This window comes from Pipistrellus hanaki (genome assembly GCF_964339955.1).
Source record: "Pipistrellus hanaki genome assembly, chromosome: 5".
Lineage (NCBI taxonomy): Eukaryota > Metazoa > Chordata > Mammalia > Chiroptera > Vespertilionidae > Pipistrellus > Pipistrellus hanaki.
The window spans coordinates 16,443,547-16,467,565 of NC_140507.1; the positions used below are offsets into that span (position 1 = coordinate 16,443,547).

The following is a 24,019-nucleotide window of genomic DNA, read 5'->3' on the forward strand; positions in this document are numbered from 1 at the left end:
AACATTCCTTTCACTCGAGAAAAAGCAGTACGTGTGGCGCTGCCAAGAGAAATAGAACAACACCACGAGCCACAAATGTGAGCCACATCTGCAACTTTACGTTTTCTAGTATTCACGTTGGGAAGAAAAAGAAACAGGGGAAGTTAGTTTTGGTAATGTATTCTATTTACCCCGATAAATGCTATGGAAAATATTTCACCACGCAATGTAAAAAATCCATTGAGATACTTTACTTTCGTTTTTTGTACTAGGTCTTCAACCTGCAGCGTGTGTTTTACACTTGTGCTCATCTCGATTCAGGCCCCTTTCACGTGCTCCACAGCCACAAGTGGGCGGTGGCTACCTAAGGGGTGGGGCAGGGTAGGGGACCCTCCGATGACAGGCCCACAGAAAGTGCTACAGGTGTTCACCTCCACCTGGGAGAACTGGAGGAGGTTTCATGACAGAAGGCTGAGCTTCAGACAGGCTGAAACGAGGGGCACGCAAGGCAAACGGCCTGCGCACAGACTCCAGGGCGGGGAGGAGAGTCGCAAAACTAGGCTTGGCCTTGTTCATTTCTAAAGTCACAAGGAGGGTGAACATTTGGCCACTGTGTGGGATGGATGAACCAACAGTTGAATGCTGAAAGGAAACAGGCCGATGCAACAGCCCCCAGAGAGCATGGGGCCTGGCTCTGAAGCTGTTTATGATGCATCTGGGGAGGGGAGCCCATCCTCTTGGGCCCATTAGAGCCAGTTTCCCTAATTAAATGAGGCTGCATGCCTGGGGTCACCTGAAGGTGCCAGATGCTTTCCCACGCCCCGTGGCGAAGTCTAAAGGCTCAGAACCTTCCCGAGGTAACACTGCTTAGGTATCTTCCGTGTTCCCTTGGATGAGATTGGCTTTCCACGTCACCTTGCCCATTAAAATTCCCGCAAGCCAGTCCTTGCCACTGTGGCGTGCAGAATCCAATAGGCCTATTTCCTATGTAATTAACTACAAAGGCCCTGAAAGTGTGGTGTGCCGGAATGTCAGCCGTAGAAAGAAGCCACCGGGATAAAACAGTCCACACGCCGGTTTAATTAAGTTTCCGGCTGATTCTTAAGTTAGCAGATTGTCTACAACAGTGCAATATCCTTACAACAGCTTTAATGACAATAACAATCCGTTGTCCTCCCTCCTACAGGCCTCCCTGAGTTGCAAGAAGAGAATTCTGAAAGCTGGCCTTCCGGATGTCTTGGTCAGGGACGGAAAGAAAAAACAGAGGCCACATGCCTGCAAACGGTTCTGGGGTTCACAGAAATCGCAGAGGCTGAGCTGGAAGGTCAGCCTTCGGGGGATTTCAACTGTGCTGAGCTGCATTCAAATGCTCAGTGCTGCCTGGGGGAGAGGGAGGCTGAGCGCAGGTCCTTGACCCTCTGTCAGTCAGACCAATCAGACCAGGATGCATCTCTCTGTTTTCTGTACTCAGGATCCGGGTGGGGTTTCATTTTAAAATGGTCCTCTGCTAAAAACAAATCTCCAGACAAGTGAACAAATAAATATACTTGGAAACTGAGCTAGGGCCACCTCTATATTTCAAAGATACGGAAACGGAGCCTTGGGGTGGATCAGGGACCTGCCCAAATAAATACGTCTCAATGACACGACTGATCGATCGTGAGCTATTTAGCGATTTTTCTCCAGCCCTCCCTCCCAAGGCCTTTTCCACTTTCTGCTGCCCAAAGACTGGAACTCCGGCTGGTTTCTTTAGGTCACTGGGGGAACTCAAAAGGCCCTGCAGGAGCCTTAACGGAAGGTACCAATTCAAAGTGATTCTCAAAGTGTGGTCCCGGACACAGCAGCACCCGCACCACCTGCAGCTAATGCAGAAGTTACGGAATGACTGAGGGGCTAGTGTAGGATGGAGAAGAAATTCCAAGGGTTGGGTCAGGGGGCTAGGATGAAACAGGACCATTTGGAAGATGTTAGAAGAGGCCAGGAACAGGCTGCTGATCAGGGTGTGAAAGAGGAAATCAAGGGCTGGTCAGGCTAGTGCTGCTCACATTTTATGTGCAACAGAATCACGTGGGGATCTTGTTCAACGCAGGGTCTGACTCAGGAGGTCTGGGCGGGGCCTGGGATTCTGCATTTCTAACAAGCTCCGCGGTGATGCGGACGCTGCTGGCCAATGGAGCACCCTTACGGGACCTTTAAAGGACATTTTGAGAGTTGAAGACTCTCCGTATTCCTCAGTTTCCTCCGTATTCCTCTTATGTGAAAGTCTTCCCACACAGCTGGGAATGGGGGACGGGGTTGAATCTCACAGCTGTGGCCTCACAGAAGCAAACTCCTTAAATCTTGTTCTCAGAATGGGCAGTGAATTAATTGCTGAACTTACAGGATAGAGAATTAAGGTTCCTAAATTCTAGAAGTTCCATACCCATGGCTTCTACCATCTCCACTGACTTTGCCTTAAAGGTATATGTTCCTCTGGGGTGATCTGCAGAGATGACCTGTTGTAGGTGGTATCACGAGTTCTCCCATCATCCCTAACGTAAGAGACCTTGGCGCTCGCGGACACAGGAGTTCTGCACGTTTAAACTTGTAGTTAGGAGAGGGTCCTCTAATATCCAAGCTAAGCAGCTGCTCAGAGACAATGAGCCCTTCCTTCCTCATCTTGCAGGTGGGGAAACTGAGGCCCAAAGAAGCCATACTACTTACCCAAGGCCACACAAGCAGGCAAGAGAAGAGCCTGTTGACTTCCGGGCTAGTTCTCAGTGGAGAGAACCCTTGCAATATGGACCTTGGACAAGCTACCGGAGTCACGGGCACCTCGATTTTCCTACCGGGAAAATGGAGATGGCACTCCTGCCCAAAGGATACTTTCAGACGGACCGAGAAAAATCACAAACCCTGTGTTCTGAGCACTTTCAGAACTTACACACAGAATGTGGATATCAACTCTTCTAGGGCTTTAAGAATCTAAATTGACATGTTCTCACCAAATCACCTTGATATAGGACTCAAATTTTACTATATGGGTTTAAAAGATTCCAGTAAAAGGTCTGAACTGTTGGTAGGAGAAAACAGAGCAATCAGAGCCCACAGGGCCCTATCCACAAACCTTAATAAAATTTGCGGTCAATTTCAGGTGTTTAAGAGTCTCGGAGGTCCATCGTGGAAAGGTCATAGATCATTCAAACTGTCACCAAACGTTTACTGAGAACCACTCAGTGCCAGGCACTGTGCTAGGCACAGGCAAGACAACAGACTTCACGTAGGCACGGAGTTTACAGCTAGATCTGTTTCTCTCGAAGGGCGCTGGCTCTTGGGAGACCTCATTATAGATGTAAATTCCTGCGCCCCACACTGAACCCATTAAATCAAAGTATCTGGCGCTGGGAAGCCAGGATGATGTGTTTTTAACACTATTCCCCAGTTGAGTCTGATTCACAATAAAGGTGGAAAAACACCTGTCTAAATCCAGCTGCTTCATTTTACAGATACGAGATCTGAGACTAACAGAGTGGGACAGACTTGTCCTAAATCCCGTAACTTGTCAGCCCCCAACCCACAGCAGGTCTGGCTGTTCTCTCCCCGAGCTAGACTGTGAGCTTCTTGCAGGCAAGTGCATGTCACTGTGCTCTCGTAGGTCAGTACCTGGCCCACCTTAGGCCCTCAGTGGAATGAGTGAATGAATGAATGGTTGCTCATCACTGTGATAGGTAACCTAATGACTCAGAACATTCTGGTTCCAGAGTTGGAAAAGCCTAGGTTTTTACTTCCTACTTCCTGGGCAGATGGACCTCAGTTTCCTGGACTGAAAAAATAGGGAAAACTAACAGAATTGGCCTGCAGGTTGTTGGGTGGATGAACTGAGTCACTCTCCACATAGCATCTAGCTTGGTGTCTGGCACAAAGTTAGGCCCTGCCAGTAAAGGACTGCTGCTATCAATACATTCTTTTCAGAGAAAGGTTGTGATACAATGTTTGCGATGACCATGTTTGGGGAGTGGGGCTGGGGATGGGGATGGGGGGGGGGGGGAGGGGAGAGACACTAGGAAAGGGATGGGAATCAAATAATAAAACTGTGAGCCCTGCAGAGGCAACCTATTTTGCACCGGAGCCAGTTCAACTGGCTATTGCTGATAACAGGATTTAGAGTTTCCTCATTAACAGGTCATATGGCCCCGTGGAAATCCAATGTTCCTCAGGAAAGCCAAGTGTCCTTAATTAATAATGGCATTCTACATTAGAAACAAATGCCACATGACCTTTAGCAACAAGAAAGGCTTAGACAATGCTTCTCAAAAGACAGCAATTCTTTGCAATACACTTAAAAAATTATTTTAAGTCAGTTTTTCTGAAGTAATGTTTAATGTAACATGAAACTTTTATATTTGATTTGTTTTGTTTTGCTTTTCTTATATGCCATTGCTATTGAATTTGAGCTTGTATCTGCATCTTGTATTTTGTTTAAACTTTGAGAATCATTTTTACTTTCAGTCATGTGTATCTACTTTATAGGTTTAAGTAGACTTCATCACAAAGGTTTATAATTTATTTAAAATTGTATTAAAACAATGTAAAAACAATTATTTGTATGATTTAACCCCCCAAGACTGCTTGGACAATTTTCACCGATGTTCTGCGTGGGGGGAGTAGAGGGGCTTAGAAATGCTGATAGATCTGTACCTGTAGGAAAAATGTGGCATTTTAAATTTCGAGAGGCCTGGGAACAGGTACTGGACCTGCTCCCTCCTCCCTTGCCTTTTCTTTAAAATTTGAGGCATGATTATGTATTTTTGAAAGATAAGATTTTTATAAAAATTATAAAGATTATGTCCTGGCAGATTAGCTAGGCGAGGCAAGCCTGTTAGTTTCCTGATGGGCATTGGGGCACCCTATTTAGTCTTGAGAGAGCCAATAGGACCCGTACATCAGCCCAGGAAGCCACCGGACAAATTGCCTGTTTTCCTTGGACATCAAGAAGGACTGTGGTCCTCGGAAGGAACACGTACTAGGGGAATGCAGCTGTTGAACTGGTCCAAAGTGGAACAACGGATCTTTGAGGAGCTAAAGAAGGCTCTCATCTCAGCAGCTGCCCTAGCCTTGCCGGACGACGTGGAGCCCTTCCACCTCTACGTGAGTGAGGTAAGAGGCATTGCCAAAGGGGTTCTCATTCAGACTCTAGGCCCCTGGAAGAGACCTGTTGCCTACATGTCTAAGAGATTGGACCCTGTGGCAGCAGGGTGGCCAGCGTGCTCCCAGGCAGTGGCCACCATAGCATTGCTAGTGAAGGAAGGAGGCAGATAAGCGGACTCTGGACCAGGAGCTAACCTGGATGGGTCAGGCTTTTCTCCTGGACCAGCCCTGTGTCTGGATTCATAAGACTCTGACCATCAACCCTGTCAGCCTGCTTCCAGATGATAATGAGGGAACCCATTCAGACTGCACAGAGGTAACAGACAACAAGATACTGTTCACGGATGGGAGCAGTTACGTTCAGGATGGGACCTGATATGCAGGGGCAGTGGTAGTCACCTTGGACCACACTATTTGGGCACAGTTCCAGAACTTTTGGCCTTAATCCAGGCCCTTTGATGGAGACACTGTGCCATCCACAGAGGAAAGAGGGTTACCAACTGCAGCCAGAAGGAATTGACTGAACAGAAGCAAGCCACTGAAGGACCAGATGGTTGATGGACCCTTCAGATGACAAGACTATTGGTCCCAGAGGCTCTAGGTGAGAGTTGCCCGGTGACACCAGGTTAAGTGTCACCAAGACTTCTGAACTTCTGTGAGGCAGAGTTGCTAGAAGTACTGTCTGTGCACAGGTAAATGCTAAGCAAGGTAAGGGGATCCCCCCTGGGAATTCAGGTCCCAGGGAACCTCCCCAGGAGAGCATTGGTAGGTGGATTTCAGAGATTAAACCACCAGCATTAAGGTCTAGTTTTTATAGACACTTCAGATTAGGTTGAGGTATACACCACTATCAGATAACAGCCCCACCTTGGTAGCTAAAGTATCTCAGAGTATGGCTCTAGCCTTAGAACAGGTAGGTGGGAGGAAGGGGGTTTAACTAAATGTGTCTTAGAATCGGTGAAAATTAGACCAACCCCCTGTCCTTTGCCCTCTTGAGGGCCAGGTGTACCCCTTACTGGGACAAGTTTCCCCTTTTTAGGAGGGGATCATGTATGGTAACCATTTTCTTGCTCAAGTCCTTACAGGCTCTGCAGTTTGCTTGTTCCAGATGCACTGCCAGTGCCCACCACAGACCCTGTAGCCCCGGAACTCAATGTGGGTAAAAAAATTCACTACCCAAGGACTCAAAGGGATGCTACACTGTTATCCTGAGCACGCCCACTACTGTTAAAGTAGATGGCACCCAGACCTGACTACATGACTCCCAGCTCCTGCATGGCCTGGATCCTGGCAACTACAGGCCAGGAGGAGAACTGATACCTGCAGGAGGAGAACTGAACTTCAGTGAGGACAATACTGATGGAAACTATGGTACTAAGGGTCTTGTTAACTATATTTGTTGTTTATGCTAAAAGGAAGTAGGCTGAGTCAATGATTTGACTAGGCACATTAGACAAGGGGGGAATGAGAGGGCAGGGCGGGGCAAGGATGAGCTCCCGACTCCACCCCGCAGGGCGGAGTTATCCCTAGCCCTCAAAACCCCTGGACTGGGAGAAATTCGCTCTCTTCCGCCATGCTGCCGGCGTGGGTGGGAGGAGCACATGCTAGCATGGTGAAGGCTCTTTTGTTTATTGCATCGGACTTGGCTCCCTGGTGGTCCTTGGGGATCACGAAGTCTGGGCATAACAGCGGTCATTTAATATCATGCAAAAAACAAACAAACAAACAAAAAAACCAACAACAAACTCACCTGGAATTCTAGTCCAGAGGTAATTTAAAGTTTCTTTAATTCTACAGACTCACAGATCTGTCTAGGAAAGTGGGGATTATTTTCCTTCTCAGTTTGCAGATGTCCTTTTGCTACCAGAAGCATAAGGGGCCGGGAAGGAGCATGGCAAGAAAGGAGAGGGAGAGGGGTGGGGGAGGCTGGCAGAATTAACGTGGAAATCGCAGTAAATAATAAACTGGAAATGGATTTTGACTGGCTCCTCTAAATAACTGCTCCTGGTATCTGCGTGCTTTTACTTACCGTTTCCCTGGAAGATGTGATTAGTGTTCAAACAGCCACACACTCACACACGCAAATGGAATTTTAATCTTTTGTTTAATCACTACTTAGCGTGCCTAGCACCCTTTGGAGGGAGGGAAGAAAGGTGGCGAAGCAAGCCAACTGTGTCCTGCCCCAGAAGAGAGACCTGTGACAGGGCGCGCTTTGATCCCAGCACTGCAGACTCGGCAACGGCTGCTCAGCACATCAGCTGGCCAGTGCCTTCAAGATAACGGAGAAAGAGCTGCAGGCTCTGAAATGGCAAAGCTGACAGGAAAACTGAGGCGGTCGCTGCTTCACTCAGGGTCTGAGGACACATTACAGACCAGATTCTGCTGCAAATTTTAGGATGGCTTCCCCCGGACCCTCCTCTCTACTGCCCCTACAAAGGAGCTGGAATGATTTTGTTTTGCGGTTTAAATGACTCTATATAATTCCAAGCATTTGGTAATCTGCTAAGTAGATTATCCTAATAACCTTCCTACACACACACACACACACACACACACACACACACACACACATGCAACAAAGCATCCTTTAAGGTTGCCTTCAAGGTTATACTTCAAAGAGGGCCAGGGGGAACGTAAGCCAGCCAAAGGTGTAAAATTACTTTAAGCAAAGGAGTTTGGACAGTTGGATAAATGCACTTTCTTCATGAATTTTGAGGACATACACTAGATTGTTTTGATTTATTTATTCGTTCATTCCGCAAATGGGAATAGGTCATTGAAGAACTGTGGGGAGGCCAAGATAAATGAAACAGTCCCTGGCCTCATAAAAAATCACGCATAGGAGACAAGTAGGTGAGACAGGAAAACACACACAACACTGTAACTAAGGGTCTTGAAAGTTGTACAGAGACATTCTACGGGCATTTCCGAGACCCGAAGGTTAGAGTCTACCTGTCATGATCAGGGAAGAATTCTTGTAGGAACAGAGGCTTGGGAGGTATGTGGAAGATGGGTAGGAGTTGGACTATTAGCAATGGAGGGGTGGAATCCAGCTGGACAGAAATGGGCAAAGAAATGAAGGTTAGAAAATAAGGGGCATATTTATTTAATGGCGAGGGGCCTGATTTGGCTGGAGTGAGTGGGGCACAAAAGAATCATGAGCAAGGAGGGAAGGAAGTCTGGACCAGAATCCAAGGGCCTTACACTTGAGCTGTGTGGCAGGTGGGAGCCACAGAAGGTGTCTGAGCAAGAAACAGGCTGGAGTAGAACTCAAAAAATGAAGTTTTTTTCCACTTGCAGTTAACCTAAGAATGCTCCTCTTCTCGGGAGAGAAGCAGGGAGAAAGGGGATCCTGTGTCCTTAGGAGGACACGCCCCCTCTTTGCAGGCTGAGGCCCACTCCCATCCTGGCCTCCAGTAAGGCAGACTTCTAGGGGTGACCTGAGCCCAGCCCTTCTGCAGTAGGCTGCTGTCTGAGAAAGCCGACCTTTCACAACAACCAGGCCCAAGCTGCACGAGAAAACAATAAAAACTAAGGGCACCATTTGTGAGTAAACAGAGACGCTATAACCCCGTAACCACGAGACGGCCTAAGTCTGCTGGGCCCATGTCAGGCAGGTCCTGTTTCACTCGGCAACAGGTGTGACAATTTCCCTCCCTCCTACACCTCTGTCATCTCAACACCAGGATGCTGGAGCCTGAAACCTGATTCCCTAAGAGGGCAAGGCATTCACAGATAGGAACCACTGTTTAAAAGGCTGGTCCTGTACAGTAAGTCCTCACTTAACATCCTCAGGCTTTAAGTGAAACGATATGTGATGCAACCAATGCTACCATCGGCTAGTTGGCATAAGTGAGTTAAGTTCCATCTCCATTATCGCCGGTATACCCTCCTCCACCTCCCTCCACCCCGCCTTGACTTGGGGTGGCGGACACAGAATACAGCGCACAGATGATGTGTTGCAGAATTGTGCTCCTGTATAATTTTGTTAACCAAGTGTCACCCCAATAAATTCAGTAAAAGGGGGGGGGGGAGAAGTACAAATAGGTAGTAACAAAATAGTCATGGAGATGTAAAGTGCAGCATAGGGAATTCTATATAATAAAAGGCTAATATGCAAATTATCCCCTCGGGAGTTCAACAGGGAGACCAGGAATTTGATCACTTGCTATGATGTGTGCTGACCTCAAGGGGGTGGCATGGAATATGGTGGGCGACCAGCAGCCAGTGGGGCGCTGAGGGAGCGAGGGAAGGAAGAGGCAGGGAGGCGGGGAACCTGATGGGCCCTGATCGCTGGCCAGGCCTAGGGACCCTACCCGTGCACAAATTTCATGCACCGGGCCGCTAGTATAATCAATAATATTCTAATAACCTTGCATGGTGTCAGATGGATATGAGATTTACTGGAATGATAACTTAGTATTTATATAATATTTAATCACTGGGGATGTACACCAGAAACTAATATAATATTATATGTCAAATGTTATTGAAAAATAAAATTTAATTTTAAAAGATTTAAAAAAAAAAAAAAAAGAGTTCCTATGACATCTTTGTATTCATAAAAACATCACCAAACTTCTAAATAAAGACCTAAAACACTTCTAATGTTAAACACCGGAATAAATGTGAGCTAACTATACATTTAAGAAAGATTAATAAAAACAAGTAAGATTGCTATATTCCAACCTTATTCCAGTTCAGAGTCGTGAATAAACAGGCTGGAGCCAATCCTAGCAGCTCAGGGAACAAGGAGGAAACCAACCCTGGTGAGGACGCCCTTCCATCCTACCGCCCCGGGGCACACACACCACACTCAGACTGCGACACGGCAGACACTTCAGTTCCCCAACCTGCACATCGCTGGGCCGTGGGAGCGAACCCGAGGAACTGGACAAAACCCACTCAACGGGCAGAACGTGCAAACCCCAGGGGCCTATTCCCCCCACCCCTCATCAACATGATAGTGAGACCACATTAAACAAAATGACACTATTTGAGGACCTGCTGTACTTCCAAGGGCAGAGCCATACCACCATCCAATTCACCGTTTTATACAGATCATTCAGAAAAGGTCACTTGCCACGTAAGGTGTAAATGCTCATTAAAGTACTTTTTTTAAAGCAGCAGATGGGGTGGGGAGGGGGAGATGGTGAGAAAAGCCAAGACACTTTGCTGTTATCTAAAGGGCAAATGAAACCTATAATAAGTTTTCCATGTTAAAAGACAATGGCAACGTGAACCATTTTCTTGAGGAAGTTTCTAAATGTTTTATCTCTGGGAGGGGGTGGGGACAACAACAATACTCTGATCATTTGTTAATGTTCATCTGAGACTCTCATCCACCCATTCATCCATCCATTTGCCCGTCCGTCCATCCATCCATTTGCCCGTCCGTCCATCCATCTGTTTTAATGCTTAATGAATACAAACACACGCAGGCTCTGTGCGAAGTGTCCAGGAGACACAGGAGAGCAAGAGAGCTTACAGTGCTGTGTGCGGCAGGGGGTTACAGACTTTAATCCAGAACCACAAGTAAATTAAAATAGTCACCGTGGCTCGTTGCCTAAAAGAAAGGTACGTGGTGCAAAGAAAACCCCTTTCTTTCAGATCAGATCAGGGTGATTGCGTCTCTTCAGGGGGGTCAGTAAAGCTTCCCTGCGGAGATCAAGGATGGTTAGGTGTTAACTCACTCCCTCAGAAGGCACCGTGATGACTGCAATCAAAGAAAGTCATCGGTTTTAAGGATGGAGGAAAAACTGCCCACACTGGACCTTAAAGAGGTGGTTTATTTTTATATTCCATGGGCGACTGTCAAGGCCAATACTGATTTTATGTTATTTTCTTCTAAATTGATGTTTATTATAACCCAACCCTTTCATAAGATGAAACTTTACTATATTATTGCCATTCTACCCACTTTGTAGATGACCACACGGAGGCTCGGGGAGAAAAGGGATAGGAAAAATATTTTGCAAAGTGCCAGCCACCACCCGAGTGCAATCATCACAGCTAACGGTCCCTACCTCCACCCCCTCCTTGCCACATCTCAGTGTCTAGCAATTCGCCAGGCATGTGGTCCGTTCCAGGAGAGGAAAACTCACTGAAGCCTCGTTCATCGGGGTCTTGTGTATGATGAACCACAGGAAACCCTAACACGTGTTCTTTCCAGAGGCTCGAGCCAAACAAAACAGAGGGCCATTATACTGCTCCGCAGAGCAGACGTGGATGGGTAAGGGGAGAGGCAGGCAGAATTGGCACACTGAGTAGAAGGCAAGTTCCAAGTCTTTCAAGGACCAAAAAATGATGGCAAACCCATCCGATGAGTCTTCTACAATAGTTGGGAAATAGGGACTGTCACCAAGCAACAGAGTCACTGCTTCATGGATAGTAATAATTACAATCATCACCCCCTATATCAAGCATGTCAAACTCATGGTCCGAGGGCCTCATGAGGCCCACAATGAGTATTTCTGCAGCCCAGCCAATTTAATGGTGTGAGCAGTTATTTACCATCTCCTGTCAGATCCAAAGTTACTGACATTCACCTTGGGTCAGTTTTGAAAGTAATCACTGCAAACAAGAAGTAGGTAAGATAGTAGCAGAGAAGAGAAGCCAAGCGTCAGGAAGAAAACATTAATTTTACCATTGCTCTTGTTCTTTTTCTTTTTTCTTTTTTAATATATATATCCTATATTTTTCAAAATAAACCTACATTTCTATGAAAATAGAAGCTTTTGGTTTTTTTGCGATCCACATAGACTTAAACCTTGTTGATTTGGCCAGGTTAGCCTTTGAGTTTGACATGCTTGCCCTACATCCTGAAGATGGAAAAACAGAGTGTGTAAGAGCACTTGCTTCAGAGTCAGAAAGACCCACCGAGAGTCACAGTTCTGCTGCTTACCAGCTATGTGATCTTAGGCAAGTCACAGTTTTCCCAAGCCTGGGTTCCCAACAAGAAGGAGGGGGAGGGAGTGGGTTGCTAATAGTATCTAGCATAAAGGTTATTGTGAGGATTAAATAAGAGACAGCAAGTCAAGGTTCTTAGCAGCATTTGGTATGTAAGAAGCACTAAAAGTCATAGGTATAATTACTAGCTACCAGTAGCCCTGTGCATGAATCTGTGTGCCAGTAGCTCTCTGCGGGGCCTGGCTGCTCAAAGCCTGCTACCTAGAGGCTCTCCATGGCCAGAGGTCTTCTGTGGCCAGGGTGGGACACTTGCCTCATCACTGCAGCGACAAAGCCACTCATGCTGCCCGTACTCAGCAGCTACCCTCTCCAGGACTGGGGGATTCCAGCCGGGCTGAGGGGACTGGGCACCACCATCTTGGTGATGGAGTGACGGTTAATTTGCATATTACCTTTTAAAAAATATATATATATTATCGATTTTTTACAGAGAGAAGGAGAGAGGGATAGAGAGCTAGAAACGTCGATGAGAGAGAAACATCGACCAGCTGCCCCTTGCACACCCCTTACTGGGGATGTGCCTGCAACCAAGGTACATGCCCTTGACCTGAATCGAACCCGGGACCTTTCAGTCTGCAGGCCGATGCTCCACCACTGAGCCAAACCGGTTTCGGTTGCATATTACCCTTTTATTAGATAGGATTATTTGGATAATACTTTGCAATTTACAAAGCACTTTCACATGTTTTATCCCATTTCCCATTTCTTCGCTACAGTCACAAAGAATGAAGGCAGGCATCACTGACCTGGCATAATATTCTACCTTGCAGAGACACCTGAGAACTCTCAGCACTGTGCTCCCAGCGGCCCTCACCACTCAGTCAGTGTTGCCTGAGCTGGAAGGGTGAACTCCCAAGTACACTGGCAGGCTGACATCCACGGGTTGATTTCTATAGCAGATCTTCAAGCTGGCGGGCTGCTATTGCCTACAACGTCCCCCAAGGTGGGGTGGGGTCGGGGGGGAAGAAGTGACTGATGGCATCCCCTCTTCTGGTGCTGCCTCCCACCCCCACCCCCTCACACACACCTTAGTCTCACTCTGGCATTCTTATTCTCAGAGAATGAGCTCTTAGACATACGCTGCCCCAGTGAGTAAAACCACACGAGTGTAACTGCAGCAGCAGGCAGGATGGCTTTCTCAGAACACCATTCTGCCATGAAATTAGACACTCCTGAAGGAGTGGCTCCACACTCTCCGGCAAGCCTCCCCTGACCTCCCTGACTGGGTAATGTCCCCGAGCGGGCCCTGAGAGCATCCTTATTGCTCCTTTGTGACGTCACATCCATTTGGGTGATGATTTCATTACTGTCACCAAATTGTGATCTCCACGAGGGTGGGAGATGGCAATTTTTTGTTGAGTGAATGAATGAACAGAGACATCTTTTGTTTTAGCTTTTCTAGATGAGAGGAAGTCATCCATGATTAGACAGCCACAAGGATTTAATACCATAAAGGGGTTCCGAGGATTAACTTTATCCTCCGACTAAAAGGCTTCAGGTCAAGTTAATGAGCTACAAAACTCTAAAAGAGAGCTGGTTCACTTGATCCTAAAATGGTTTCTAAAAGATGCCACAGACTTTGAACTCTTCTACCTTCTTCCTTCCTTCATTTCAAACTGTGTGTTCCTTTCCTTAAGGTTCGCGCAGAAATTGCTGCATGTCCCCTAGGAGCTGTTCTCTTTTTCTACCAGAGTAACAGGAAGTTTACTGGGAATATGACTGCTCAGAATAAAGATGGCATATCCCAGGCAGTCTTGCAGCTAGATGTGATCAGATGGGGTTATATCCAGTGAGTTATACATACAGGTGTTGAGAAAGTTCATGGGACCTACCTGAGGAAATCATAGGGTTTGCACCTTTCCCCTCTTCTTTATCCCACCCACCTTGCCGCCCAGAATGCAAACGCCACCCATGTTGGATTCCGAGGTGGAGGTCCATGCCCTTGGGATGGGGAAGCTGTTAGTGAGAAGGAGCCCAAGTTCCTGAGGACTTCATGGAGCAGGACTGTCCTATCAGCCCTGGAGTGCTCACCCCCAGACTCTCACGTGAGAGAAAGATGAACCATTCCTGTGTGTCAGCCATTCAAATATAATCTTAACAGATACAAGTGGTCTCTTGAAGTCTGAAAACCTAGGAAGCCACTTGGTGGGGTGGAGAGGACCCTGAAGGCAGATCCAGAAGGCCCAGGTATCAGACTCCTGGCTCTGCATTCAGGAAGAGTGGGATGGGGGGCAAGTCCCTTGTCTTTCTACGTCTCTACTCTCTGTCTGTACCATGCAGGCCAAAATACTATCTGTCCATGACATGATTATTTATACAAAAAAAAAAAAAAAAAAAAAAGACAAAAACTCTACAAAAAAGCTAGTGTAATTAGTGAGGTTAGCAGTGGCACAAAATACAAGGTTGACATATGAAAATCCGTTGTATTTCTAATGAAACACCGGAAACTGAAATAAAACATACCGTTTACAATGGCATCAGAAATGCTAAATATTTGATGGGTAAATTTAACAAAAAAATGTGCAGAACTCTGCTGAGACAAATCAGAGATTTAAATAGAGAGATGTATCATGTTTATGGATCAGGAGATTTGATATTGTTCCTCATTCCCAAGAAAGCTAATCCTTCCAATTTTCAGTCCTTACATATTCTCATGCTCTCTTGGAGATTTACAAAGCATATTAACATATTTATGGTCTGCAAAGTCTCATAGAAAAGAAAGCTGCCCAACTTTGTTTAATCCAGCATTTCACAAATTTATTGGAGAAGTTCCCACCCCCAAGAGTGAACAATTTATATCCTAGGAAACTCGTGGACCTCGTTTTGAAATGTTATGCTAATAATGACAGGGCTTATGAGGGAGAACACAACCCAGGTCCTCCCCTCTGCAATGTACAACTGGTTCTTTGTTTTCTTTAAAGCACATAGACATGGAACAATTACTCAAAGATTTTAAGCTGACCTACTGACAGAGGAGGAGACAAAGAAAGCTTATGATAATGTAAGGTCTTTCTAAAGGAAGGCTTCGGTCAACTGATGAAACACGTCATCCATCTGTCTACACATCCATCCATCCATCCATCCAATAAATGTTTATTGTGCAACTACTGTTTGTTGGCCTTGGGTTACGTGCCTTACAGAATATCATAAAGGGCACAGCGTCTGTCTATGATACAGGTCAGATTTGAGATAATTTCATTCAAAAATTGCTATTGTGACCTGCGAGAAGAACCATGAATTATTCTCTTAGAATCATTGGTCTGGGGACAGTTCTGCAGAAGGCACTGGGTTGGACACTGACGCATGTGAGCTGGTGAGGGCACCACATGAGCAAAGGAGATAGGTTGTCCAGGAACATTCCTCTTTTATCTTCCACTTGCATAGAAGACTCCAGACTGTTCTATAATCTTTGCTTCTTATAACTGTGGTTAACAGATCACTTTACATATGTTTTAATGGTTTCTTACATGTAAATTTCTCCCCCAAACACTTGTTTAGTTTGGGAAACAATGCATTTAAAGTTGGGAGGGAGGCTTTTTTTTTCTATTCTAGAGAATTTAGATTTCACAGGATAGCCGGGTTGGGCTGATTGAAAGCGGCTCCAATCCTCCACCCCTCCCTGTACCCAAGCCCTTTGCAATGGAATCATGCACCCCTCCCAGTGAGAGGTGGGGTCTATTTCCCCACCTTCTGAACCTGGGCAGGCCATGACTTACTTTGGCCGAAAAAATGAGGCAGTAGTGACAGTGTGTCAATTTTGAGCCTAAGCCTCTAAAGACTTGGACTCTTTCACCTTGTTTTTTTTTTTTTTCCTTCTGTCTCCTCTAAGGGGACAGCCTTGGCTGGAATGCTAGCAAGAGGTGAGGGGCAAGTGGAAGATGAGACACGTGGGGAACCGAGGTTATCCTACGCCAGCTGACAGGTATGGGAGAGCCAAGCCAAGGCCCGCAGAGCCACCTCATCCACCATAGCTGACCAGGGATGCAGGAGAGAATCCAGCCAGACCAGAGAAACCATCCAACTGACTGATCTGTAGACCCATAAACAAGAATATCCGTCTGCTGTGTGAAGCCGCTGAGTGTTGCTACAGCTACAGTCTGTTATGCAGCACTGTTTATGGTGATTAGAAGTAACAAAAAGACCTTGTAGAGGATTCAGAGACTACAGGTACCAAAATAGAAATACAACTTGGAATCCTGTTCTCCTGCTTCATTTTTAAATATTTTTATTGATTTCAGAGAGGAAGGGAGAGGAAGAGAGAAATAGAAACATCAATAATGAGAGAAAGTCATTGATCAGCTGCCTCCTGCACAGTAGGAGATCCTACTGGGGATCGAGCCTGCAACCCAGGCATGTGTCCTTGACCGGAATCAAACCCAGGACCCGAAGGCTGACATTCTATCCACTGAGCCAAACCCACTAGGGCCTGCTTCATTTTTTTAAATATCCAACTTGCACCTGCCTTTCAATGCTTCATTCAAATACTATATAGTTTCAAGAACCCTAATTCTATTCCCCTCCACTTAAATAATCATCTCTCCTCCCACTGACCTCTCACTGCCCTTTCTCTCCCCTTCTCTTTTTGGAAGTTAGCACTTATGGTCTCAAATTATAGCCATTTGTATCCATGTCATTCCTTTCTACTGGATTCTAAACCAATGCTTTCAAACTGTCTGTGACCAAGAACCACTTTGCTCTAATTTCCCATTCGTTGCAAACCAAACCGTCGAGGTAGGCAGAATTCTAAGAATGAGCCCCAGGGAGCCTCATCCGCTTATGCACTCCCCTCCCCTTCGGGTGTGGGTGGAACCTGTGAATACGATGAGCCAGTCCTGGGAATGCGAGGCACAGTATTTCTTCTCCTTATGGACTCTGCAATGGACTCAGAGAAGCTCAGTAGCTTGCCAAGATCAGTGTCGATAGGCAGTGGGCCTGTGTTCCTAACCACACTTTGGCAAGGTGAAGGGGTCTTCTCCCAGCTCATACCATTTCCCTGTCCCTTCAGCATCCTGCCTATCAAAGCACCAGGTTCAATTTTGCCTGAAATGGCTGCACAATGCACCTTGAAACATTTCCCTGTCAATGCAACCCGGAGGAAGCAATCCAAGGGTGGCCTGTTTCCTGTCCCCCTGAGTCTGGGTGACACTGAGCGGTGCACAGCTCATCCTCCCCGGCTGCCGGCCCACAGAGTATGTCTGCAGCTACAGCGGCGAAAGCAGCAGCCTGTGCCACAGGACTAGACACCCGCCTCCCTCATTCCTTTGCTAAATCGAAGGCAAGCATAGGACGGGAGAAGTGGGAGGGGCCTGAGGGGAGTCACTTAATTCTGTTATTTTCCAACTATATTCAATGGATCCCTTCCTGAGGCTGCAACTGGTGGCAGGGGAGTGAGTCCTGGCAGGAGGGGCGCCGACTTCTTCTTTGTCATATATTCAGTAGGCTTTCAATTCAGATTACATGACAAGCCCAAACCGGTTTGGCTCAGTGGATAGAGCGTCAGCCTGCGGACTGAAAGGTCCCAGGTTCCATTCCGGTCAAGGGCATGTACCTTGGTTGCGGGCACATCCCCAGTGGGGTGTGTGCAAGAGGCAGCCGATCGATGATTCTCTCTCATTGATGTTTCTGACTCTCTATCCCTCTCTCTTCCTCTCTGTAAAAAATAAAAATTATATATATATATATATATATATATATATATATATATATATACACAATACACACACACACACACACACACACACACACACATATATATTTTTAAAAAGATTACATGATAAGTGTTCCAATGCTTAAAAACAAAAGTATGAAAATCAATGATCGAAGCCAAACCCTTCCTTGTACCTATCATTTGATTTGCAATTCTAAAAATAAAAAAGGCACATGGTGAAAGAATCACAAAGTCAAAGGAGTATATACCATGAAAGAGAAATCTTTCCTTACTCCCAACCCCTAGCCCCACTCTATGGATATCCACGATTAACAGTTTCATGAGTGTTCCTTCCAGACTTTTTGATAAGAAAACTGGCCCCCGGGGCTGACTTGTCTGAGATTACTCAGCCGGGGCTATTTATGGATGTTACGCTTCAGACACTTCTCTCTTCCTTTAGAACGTGCATGTCTTAAATGTTTCCACAGATTGCAAACTCTCTCCCCCATCCACCTGCAGCTGCGAAAACCACACGTTATGCATCTTCTGGCCTCACTCACTGAACAGGAAAATGTCAAGTCTTTTCTGTGTGACCATATTTCCCCATGGCCTTTGCATCATATGGTGAAGAAAGCAGGATCACATTCTCCACTGCCCAGCGTTCCAGCCAGGAGCAGCGGCTGTGAAAGTATGTGCTCAGCATGGTGTCTGGGCCGGTGGAGGGTCTCAGGCTGGAAACAGAGTCCTGGGAGGGGCAACCCCTGGGCATCCTTGGCCTCAGGAGACCCGCCAGCAGCTCAGGTGCTCTCTGGGTGCACTGCCCACCTCCCCATGGTCTCCTGGCCCCAAGCTGCTGTCCTCGTTCCCAACCTTCCTGCTTGCTTGCTGTGCCTCTGTCGTTCTGCGGGCATTCCCCACCTGCAGCCCCTCTTCCTGCCTGCCTTCACCTGCACCATTTCCAGGCCGAGCCCACTTCCTGCCTGGCAGCAGAGAGTATACAGAGGGCAGGGCACCCAGAGCCTCCTTCTTTCCTAGACAAGGCCCAGCAGGCCAACATTTACCGGCCTTCCTATGAGCCAGACTACGCTAGGCAATTTACAGGCCTTATCCTCACAAGTCTCAAAGGTGGCACTATTATTATGGTCCCATTATATAGACCGAATAGGAAACCGAATAGGAAGTGGTAGATGGCACAGGAACTTAGAGCTGGATAACGCAAGGCAGGGGAGGGAATTCTTCAAGTTACTACAGCTGAAGAGTTGCTCTTGACCTCGAGGCCTCTGATGTCACGCCCGCCCATTACACTGCCCACAGCATGTTCCTGAATGGACAAACCACCTGCTGTACGCCAGGCAGGCTATGAGCAACTCCCCTCCCTATTATGCAACTTGAAGTGGACTGTGAGCATAAGAGAAGGCCCTAGGTCTGTGAGGAAATTAATCCCACATTACTTGTCAGCAGAGGTGCAGACTCCCTGCCGTTGCCTAGGTTACCTGCCTGGAGCTAAAGCCACTGCCGACACTCCCCTATTTACCTTAATCAGTCAGATTGGCTTGGCTCCCTCTGGAGGGGTGCACAGACTTCACCACGCCCCCAGGATAAGCAAGGAATTTGGGGAGCCCTTCTTGGGGAAATGACTGAAGTACTTACTGCAGGCAGGTGGCCCTGGAGGCCAGTGTGGTCACCAAAAAGGTGACAGAGGGGCCTCCTGGAATCAGGGTGTGAAAAGAGAGCCTTGCTGTCAATGGTGTTTTTGCCAAGAAATTTCAACTGTCACTCAGAAGGCTAAAATACACCACCAGGCAGGGCATAATTACAGGGTGTATGATGCAGGCTATTCCCAAGGACGGCGTGAGACCTGAGGAAACAGCTGTCTCATATGTGAAAGGCCCCGTTCCGTGTTTCGTGTTTTTAAAAATTACACAAGAAGGAGGCAGAGGAGTGATGAAGCCGGTCTTCACAGTGCAGAGGGCTCAATTTCTTTCTTTTAAAATAAATATATTTTTATTGATTTCAGAGAGGAAGGTGGGGGGGGGGAGGGAGGGAGGGAGGGAGGGAGGGAGGGAGGGAGGGAGGGAGGGAGGGAGGGAGGGAGAGAGAGAGAGAGAGAGAGAGAGAGAGAGAGAGAGAGAGAGAGAGAAAGGGTGAGAGAGAGAAACATCAATGATGAGAGAGAATGGAATGCCTCCTGCACATCCCCCCACTCCTCTTACTGGGAATTGAAGCTGGAACCCAGGCATGTGCCCCGACTGGGAATCAAACCCTGACCTCTTAGTTCATAGGTCATTGCTTAACCCGGCTGGGTGAGGGCTCAAGTTCTAAGAAACATGCTCTGTCAGCTGACCTGAGTCTGAGCATGGGCTCTACAGGCATTTCTGCCTTTCAACTCCTTCCTCTCGTTATGTGCGTTTTAGTTTCCTATAAGAGTCACTCATGGTCGGACATGAGGCACTTATATCGTCAGGGCTCAAAGAACACAAAATTTACAGGCATATTAACTTCAGCTTTCCACCAGACAGAAATGGACACATAAAAGAGTCAGAACCCCCACACACACCCTTGGCCTTGGAAGGCTTAAGTGCAGCAAAATCATCTAAAGAAGCCCATGACTCTACTGTTAAACCTCACGCTAAGCACGACCTTCTCAATACAGAGCCCCACCCTCGTTTACAGGAATTAAATATTTGTCCAGGCTATTGTTTCTTCAGTCACACCATTACTCCAAGTTATCCCTCTCTTTCATTTTTTAAAGGTACAGAGTGAGCAACATACGTTGTTCCCACTGACCACTTAATGTCCCAGGAGCTGTGATTTCACACGTGACCCTGAGCAGGCCAGGCCTCAGCTTCTTCATCTGAAGAAGGGGGAGGATAAGGGCTGCCCGGACTACTTCATCACTATAACGAGGCTCAGAAAGGACCGGGAACATGAAAACACTTAGTGACAATGAAGGGCCAGACGGGTGGGAGCGGTCATCGCCATCTTCTGAGGATGTGAAATCACTCTGCCCATCTTATCTGTAACACGCCTGGTGAGTCCGTGAGTCCAGGCCACCTCCAGCCTGACCCTTGTTCTTAGGCAAAATGATGCTAAGTTTGGTTAAGTCTGTAACTGTTACCCAGTCACACAACTAGACTGGAGCTGGAAAAAAAGTCTGCAGTGTTCGGTGGGCCGCAATGCCAATAAACGACCCTGCTCCCAACCTCTGAAAGGGCCTCATGAATGAAATCCTCAGGAGGAGGGACCTAGTCCCTCCCGAGGTGCTTGGCTAGCTTTGCTTTGGTGGTGGGATCTGCCCATCGCACTACTGCATGTGCCATCTGGCCTTGCTAATAACTGCTCAAGCTGCAACCTTCCTACTCAAGTTACCATGTTATAAGCAATTACTTGGCTCTGTGCAAAAATGTTAATTTCATGCTTGGTAAACACATCTCTTGTAAAAGACCAACCTGCCTATAAAAATTGCTTTTTTGACATCCCTAAGATAATCTTTAGGGGAAATAAAAGGAAAAAAGAGAGGGAGAGAGAGGGTATCCTCTTAATCCCTTTCTACAACCTTCTTTCTCTTGAGCCTTTTTTTTTAAGTGACAAAAAGAAGTATTGAGAGAAAGGTTCACCAGGAGGCAGAGAAATAGCCACATCAATGAAGACTAACTTCTAAGGAGGCTAAAACCCTTGCAAGTTCAGTGTGCACTTTCAATTAGGTAGAAGGAGTTTGGGAAGACTGTGAATGTCACACCTTCAGGCCGCCTGACCTTAGCATTTTAGAGTGAGAGCCCTTAGCGATGATTTGATCTGAACATCTCATGCTGCGGGCGAGGTCAATGCTGGGGTCAAGATTCCAACCCAAAGACTGTGCGTTCAGGCAGGATGTGGCCCCATGGCAGAGAGGAAATCTAAGTCGTTTTTCTAAAAGTTGAGGAGAGTGACTCCTGTCCTCCTCTTCCCCAGTGATCCCTACAGAGCTGTGTGCTCCTGACACCTGCCCCTGGAACAAGAAGCCACTGAAGCAGCAGACGGCACAAGTCAAGTCCAGAAGCATTTCTTCAACATCTTTATCTTCAACATTCATCTCAGATCTCAAGTCTTACTTTCCATGCTATCATATGGATGTCTGATTTTAACTATTTTAAAAATACATATTTTTTATTGATTTCAGAGAAGAAGACAGAGGGAGACAGAAATATCAATAATGAAAAAGAATCACTGATCTGCTGCTTCCCGCGTGCCCCATAATAGGGATCAAGCCCACAACCTGGACATGTGCCCTGAGCGGGAATTGAACTATGACCTCCTGTTTCACAGGTCAACACTCAACCACACCGGCTAGACATAACTTTATTTTAATGTAAAAATGTCTCTTTCCTGTGTATGTATGAAAGCCCATATATAGGCAAAGATCCAATTAACTACAATATTAGCAGATGCTAAGCTCTTAACAAGGGACCAAAGGCCAGGCAGGGAAAGACAAGATCAATTATAATTTGGTGCAAGGTTCTCCAGAAAATGGGTAAGGTTTTTTGTGTGTGTGTTTGTTTTTTTAATGATAGTCCTTATTCTTATTTTCCTGGCTATAGGTTATTTGGAAAAGAGAAAAGCACAAAGAAGAAAACTTAAACCCCCTACAGCAAACTGGGTAAAGGGTAAACAGGATCTCTCTGTAGTATTTTTTACAACTGCATGTGAAATATGCAATTATCTTAAAATAAAAAAAAAATAATTTAGAAAATCCTCCATAATCCCAGCACCCAATCATAGCCACTGCTAATAATTATGTGGTGACCCTTTTTTTAATCTTGTTTCAATGGGCATGTCTGCAATCTGAAGACCTAAATGGAGTTCTGGAACCGGTTTTCTTCACCTACCATTGTGTCAAGATAAATTTCCCGTTATTAAAAGTTCTTTGAAAGTATTTTCAAAGGGTATATTATATTCTAATACATGGATGAATCATTTCTCTTACTGCTGGACGTTTAATTGCTTCCAATTTTCCACTATTAAATTTTTTTCATGTTACACATATTTTAATATGATAAAAATTCTCTTTTTAAGTTTCAATAAACATCTCACATTTCTGACTACCTCTTCAGGCTGGACTCCCAGAAAGAAAATTCCTGGAACATTTTTTTTTTTAAGGTTCTCATTGCATCTTAACAGAATTCTTTCTGTTGAGAAAACGAGGTGGGCAACATTTGTTGTTGTTCAATGAGGATGGAAAATGTCTCCATAGACAAACTCCACGAAACTGCAAAGTGCCTAATTGGTGATTTTTAAGTACAGGACCATCTGGGAGAAGGCAAGAAGGTCCAAGAAAAAAAGAAAGCGCAGAAGATGCCGGTGTGCATAAACACCTGTACCCACTGCCTCCCACAACCACATCAAAATTACAACTAAAATACAGAACAACCATCATCAAGAACCACTGGAAAGGTGGCTGAATGGAAGAACTACAACTAGAGAAGTAAAGAAGAAAGCCCACTGAGACTGGTAGGAGGTGCAGAGGCGCAGAACGGGCTGGTCTGCACCCACATGGGCCGCTTTTTTAATCAGGAGGGAGATTGTTTCTGTAGAGGACGCCCGGAGGAGCAAGGAAGGGGTTCTGGCCCCACACCAGACCCCAAGCCCAGGGTCCCAGAGCTGGGAAAAGAAGTCCCTACAGGCAGTAAGAACTACAGGCTATAAAAACCAGTGCATATTGGGGCTCAGTGACACAGAGGCTGCTGGAGACCCAGCTGTTCCTCTTAAAAGGCCAGCACCATAAACTGAACTTATAAAGTCCCGCTTCCTCTGAGCTTCAGCACCAGGGCGAGGCTTTGGGGGACCCAGACATATACAAGGAGGAAATGGATTGTCTAGCATTGGGACAGGAACTTGGGAGTGGCTTTCTCCCAGATGGAGGTGCTCACAGGGATCATTGTTCCTATACTGGGACCTCCCTGGTTACAGGGCTGACTGGCAGCCATTTCTGTTTGCTCCGCCCTAGTGATTCCTTAAGACACGGCCTCATCCAACTTACAACCCCATCCAAGCTGCTTGCAATGGCTTTTGCGTATCAATGGCCTGTCCCCAGGCTAAAATCTCTCAAAAAAGCTGCAGCTGGGTCAGGGAGCCCAAACTTATTAATAAAGGCCCAAGACCTGGAACCAGCACAAGCCTGCCTTGTTGCATTTCTGGGCCTCATCTGGGCACTTCCAAACCTGATACAAAGAGGAAAAATCTGCTTATCTCTCTGTAGCTCTTCCCTGGAGATGCTACCCAGTGGTCAGTGACAGATGATACCATATTCCAACTCTACAC

The 24,019-nt window shown here is 46.5% G+C and overlaps 1 protein-coding gene across 2 annotated transcripts in view; it reads right to left on the reverse strand.

Annotated features, from left to right (window-relative positions):
• Window positions 1-24,019, reverse strand: part of GALNT10 (polypeptide N-acetylgalactosaminyltransferase 10) — a 189,766-nt gene that overhangs the window by 106,587 nt on the left and 59,160 nt on the right. The window lies entirely within an intron of this gene.